A 6014-nucleotide genomic window follows, 5' to 3' on the forward strand; every position below is an offset into this window, starting at 1 on the left:
CCTGGCAGGCAAGCGTGGTTTGCAGCATTTCCCACATAACAACCCCTTCTATGTCATCACAAGACTATATCACCTTTCAAATACATAACAAGCCTAAGGAAATATTATAGGTTTGCTAATGACCACATGAGATTCACATAAACAAAACAAGAGCTGTGGAAACATTCTGCCTCAACCAAAATGGTCATCCTCAATTATGACTGACAGTTTTAAAAATGTCTTAATACAGCAAGGGGAGTTACATGAATCATTGACAGGTTTGACATGGTGCCTTTTCTCACCTCCACGAAAATGTGGCATTGAACGAGCAATATTTTGCCAAGAAATGTCATTGCTGTTTTCAAAGGGATGGATGGATGGATGGATGGATGGATGGATGGATGATTTGTTAGCAGTTTGGGTACAGCTCTAGTGTACAAAATGGTGTGCATCAAGGAATTTGTTAATTCGTGCTTTAAAAGTCTGCTTGCCTTGGGCCAAGTGAAGCAGCGACTAAACAGCTATATGTGTCGGATCGATCAAATTAGATGATTATCACCACTCAAAAAAGACAAATACAACTATCACAGAAACAGTATTTCATTCATGGATGAACAAAAAGAGAATATTAAGGGTACTTTAAAAGGGGAATTGTTGCAAGGTCAGCTATTCAAAACCGCTCGTAATGTAACAGGTCGATTTTGAGACGAACTGTTGCACATGCAAGTGAGTGATGGACATTTATTTTCCATTGACTAATTCCCTGAGCAACACTCTTTATCCATGTGATAAGGGGCCCAAGAGCTGAGTATGATTAGCTGATAGTTCTTATGCAATGGACGTGGTCACTTCAGTAATCCATCTCTTCCCCGGGACACGATGTGTACCTATTCAAAAAGCTGCTTATTACACTAGTCAAGTCCCTCAGCAACTGTTGTGTGCAGGTTTCCTGTATATCAGGTTGCTGTACAAAGCAACGAGCATGCGGGCCCTGATGCCATAGTCCGGATTTGGTGCTGAGACTGATTGGGCTGAGCTGCTGGAGTGGAGCGCTCGCAAGGGGAACACAGAGTACACTTATGTGGACCTTCTTTCCGTGTAGCTTGATTAACAATCAGTAGGCATCCATCTTCGAAAAGCTCAAACGTAATTGCAGCTGAATGGACCAGGATCAGGATGAAAAGATATATTGGACATTTCTTTCAAGTTAAAAAAAAAAGGATTTTTGAAGGCCCTATTCTATCACTCTTCACTTATTTAATATTTAGAAATACATGGCTGTTTTCAATGAACTTACAGAGGGTTTTTTCTGTCTGACCGTATTTTATCCATAACTTAAGCCTAAAGGTATGAGCAATGGTCAAATAACCGTTTACAACAAGCTTTGCCATTGTTCACCAGTCGTAGTTAATCTTCACCATGGTGACAAAGCATTGTCTAAAGCAAACCTAATATTATTATTTGGAAAAAAGGTCAGTGAGAATAAAAAGCTGTGCACCAGCAATACAAAAGAGTGCATAAACTTGTGTATTGATCGCTCACGTTTTACCTCAGGTTGGATCCTCCTGTTCCTGCTCCAACAGCAGCCTCGGAGGACATTAAAGCCACCACAGGCAGGTGAGTTCCCGTCATCCCGCATCATGCAACCCATCCATGCTTCCACAACCACGCACTGAAGTCAACCTCTACCCGTCCACTGTCAGCCGGAGAGATTTGGAGTACTCAGCATGTCAAAGATGACATATTACGATCGCCTTGTCTGGAATGACTGCATCCTGTAAGGTCCCAGTTTTGTTCCATTGCTATTCACAGGATGCTGATGAAATAGGTTTCAATGCAAACCGGTGACTTTACTTCAGACCTTTCTACATAATGTAGAAAGCAATCAGTTATGCTTCCATTCTGTATCCAGCTATCGTGCAGGTGTTTCTTGTCTGATTCCCCCACGACTCAGGATGCACTGAGTAAGGCAGGTACTGACACCCAGAGAGACGCAACTGTCTTTTTTTTGCTCTGTCACTATACCCAGTGAGGGAGTTTGCCTCTGTTTTGCTGCTGACAATGATGTGTGTATGTGATTCAACAAGGGACCCATCGTGCAGCCGGAGACATCGGTGACGGGCCTGGCACTTGGCTTCCTGCGATAGAGGCCTCAGGGAGTGTATCTTGATAAAAGGGGTTGGGTGGGTATCGGAGGAGAGACAGAGTTACTATAGATACCTATCTCAGGAGAACTTTCCATGTGAACAAGGAAGTCAGAATGGGAGGTAGTGTCACTACAGTGGATCCCCCCTGAGGTTCAGACTTTCCTCTGCCTTCTCTCTTCTCACCGTATCTTGGAGACAAAGTCAGCGGAAGCTGTCAGATTGCCTCCCATTGGTCCTCATCTCTAGCACACCAAATAAATTAAAATTCAGCGGAACCTCGGTTGACAAACAGACTTCTTTCGGAACCTCCACTTTGCGAATCAGCGCACTGTTTCCCACTGAAATGAACGCAATCCTACTCCATCCTCTTAGGAGCTGTGATAACTTCACTTGCAGTTGTTCGGCCAAAAATAAAAACAGTATATCACTTTGTTTTGGTGACAGGAAATATCTTGCTATTTCTGAAGCATAGTGTATTCCATTACAGCTCGCTCAGACCATCTTGGTTGTTCTGCTCATGCTTTGGTCTTGGATTGGTAGTTGGCTCACAAATTTAGGTCATTAAGCCAAAGTTGGTAACAACAATGGACAGCAGGTGTTAGAAGGGCTAGCCAGGGCCAGATGAGACTGGTCACACAAAATTCAGTTTAGAGAATAAGTAGCTGTGCCCTTGGAGCATGGGTTTATTGCTGCCAGCTGTCTGATGAGGCAAAGTGCAGCGACATCGCAGGCAAATGATATAGCATCAATGACCGTTGCCGTTTGCCAGAGAAGCGGAGGGGTATAGCTCACCCTCACCAGCGGGTACGAGGTGAATCTTTAGATACACAGTAAGCTTCTCAATGGCTCTCTGGCCTTATTTAAAATATAGGTCAACACATTTCTCCTTGGAGTTTTCCACTTGGAGTGAAGATGTCTAATCTATTTTGAATCTGCTTTGATAAATATTTGTAAGGATAGGCTAAATGGGATCCTACTTGTCCCATTATTTTACTTACTAAAGAGTTAAGGAAGACATTATGAGACATTCATTTCATTTGTGCTTGTCTGCTGATCCAGGTAGAGGCTGACCTAGTATTGTATATCTGTGTCAACTGTGCCAGCCCGAGTAGACCACCTACAAACACATAATCCACTCATGATCCGGAATACATTATTCATTATTTTTACAATAACCGCGCCGAAAGATAAGCATGAGTCTCAGATTCACTCTATGTCGGAGAGCTTGTGCTGGTTCTGTTCTTGATTTTAAAAACCATAGGCGTAGTGATCACTCACTCACTCACTCACTCACTCACTCACTCACTCACTCACTCACTCACTCACTCACTCACTCACTCACTCACTCACTCACTCACTCACTCACTCACTCACTCACTCACTCACTCACTTGAAATATGTTTATTACAATACTTGGAGTAAAAAATGATATTTGCTAATAAGTGTGTTGATGCTTTGTGATAAAGCATTACAGGATTTTACGCATCAATGTGAACCCCCCCAAAAATTAGCCAGTGACTGACTTAGGGTTCTCATTTGGTCCTTGGGAGGTAATGCGTAATTGTGAGCTTTGTCACACATGTAAGATGAGCACTGTTAGTCTTTAAGTGCTAACCTTCCTGTCACCCTCCAAAGAAAACCCAGCAAGGTGATCCCCCTTTGTCCTGGCTCACTTGATACGCAGACAATCCACTGTCTTCAAATCACAACAAATACAAGAAATTGCCGGGCTTAAATAATGACATCTAGACAATAGTTACTGAAACGCTTGTTTCATGAGGTGATAGTATTTCACTCGGTCCCATTCAGACATACGTATTGGGATAACATTTGGAGTATGCGAAGCCTCTTAGATGTTAATTGCATTACTGACAAAGACTCAGGCGTAATCTTCTGAACTGGCATGCAGAACTTTGTCAATCTCCAGATGTCACATAGATTGACACACAATCAGGAAGCAACCTTTTCACTTGTGGCTTGTCCTATTGCCACTGGTAGTGAAGTGGTTCACATAGCTCACTTTTGTGCAGCTGGCAAGCTGCACTCAAAATAAGATTCACCATCAGTCTACGATTGACTTTTAATTTGCAATAAGGTTTTATTCTATTGTTTTTTATACAAGACTCCAAACATGAACACAAACACGGCCAGTGCTAAGAAATATTCCCGTAAAGTATACAACTTAATACATACAGTCCATATTTTTAGTCAGGAAAAGTCCAACGGGACAGAACGAGATGAGCAGAGTCCACAGATCAGTTCCCAGATGTTACAGGTCGAGTCGTCTTCTGCTTGATATGATCAATGAAATGTCAAAACAACAAGACAACATATCATTGGTGCATTTATAATAACTCAGAGTTCCATGCTCTCAAAGTGACCCTCTTTACAATGATGTCAAACATGATGGCTTGCTGATCTGGAGCATGAGCATGATCTGAACAGTCAAGCATCTATGCCTATGATGGACTTTTGATCAATCCAGAGAATAATCTGCCTTGCCCCATAGTTCAGGTAGGAAAAACTCCATCTTCTGTGACCCTAAACAGGAAAAATGGTACATAAAATGTATGGACATTCATATTTTATCTTCTGAATCATTAATGAAGCAATAAACACAAATTCTCTTGACAACATCAGGAATTCTTTTTCTTAGATTGACCACACACGATCAAACATCCACCAGTCCTAACATTTACAGATTTTGTTTCTTTGCTTAACATGATTACAGATTTAAATCTGATGTTACAACAAAAATAGATTGGTGAGTCAAACATGGTAAACAAAGAGATCTTTTTATATAACATTTTAGATAACGCCTCACATTTTATTACACAACAATTCTCCTGGGTCTATGGCGATAGAAGGAGAAGGTGCAATGGGGGAGGATGTTGGCATACGCGACGTAGCCGTTCTCTTTTGCGTGACTCACTGTTAAAGGAAAACAGGCACTGGATGCAAGCTAGGCATTCATTAACAAATCTCCCTGGGTGGCGAGCCACAATTCCTTGTGTATCCAATTAATGTTTATCTTTTCCAGCACTTTGAAAGAATTTGGCTGGCTGCTACACACGCTTCCAGATTGCTCGGTGAAGCAGTGGGAGTGATCAAGCGATTGAGATCTCAAAGGATGCTGCTATGCTACCACATGGAGACTCACGTGCAGTGATGCCCGAGCCATGTGACAGCTCCCCAACAGCAAGCCCCAGGCTGTTCTGTTGCGGAAGGCATGCAAAACTAGGGTGCATGAATAATGTGTTGAAATGAGAATAAGCACACTTGAACCAAATAGTGGATGAAATGATCGTATCAACACCAATACTCTACTCGGGGATATTGATATAAGCATATTGCCCAGAAGAGCTGAGTGCTCTCACTAATAGCTGTATTTTATTCAAGAGACAAAGATGTGGTGTGAAACCTTATCAGGGTCAGAGGTTCATCAGAATAAAAGATGCACAATCCCTACAAGGCCAAGTGTACTTTGTGCACATAGTACAGGACTGCATGGACTTGTTTTCATTAACATCTTTGAACTTCCATACAAGGCCTTCATTACATACAGTAGGTGAAAAGTTTGTTGGTTGTCACGTTTTACTCGTGTGAACTGCTCACCATCAAACCCTTTGATAGTCATTCCTCTGTTAAAATGATGTTTAAAGTCAGTATCCATCTCATTTTCCAACTTAAAAAAAAGAGTCCCAATCTTGTCAGGTATTTAACACAACGTACTTGCAGATGTTTTCCTCAGCCTTGAAATTGTCTCACTTTGTTTCACTTGACTGAAATCTGAGGGATCTTCACAAGGGTGATGCCAATGCATAAAGTACCAGCACATACAAACATGACATGGGCTGCAGCTGCAGAATTCCATCTTGCAAGCCAGTC

Source organism: Syngnathus acus, chromosome 6, assembly GCF_901709675.1.
Source record: "Syngnathus acus chromosome 6, fSynAcu1.2, whole genome shotgun sequence".
Lineage (NCBI taxonomy): Eukaryota > Metazoa > Chordata > Actinopteri > Syngnathiformes > Syngnathidae > Syngnathus > Syngnathus acus.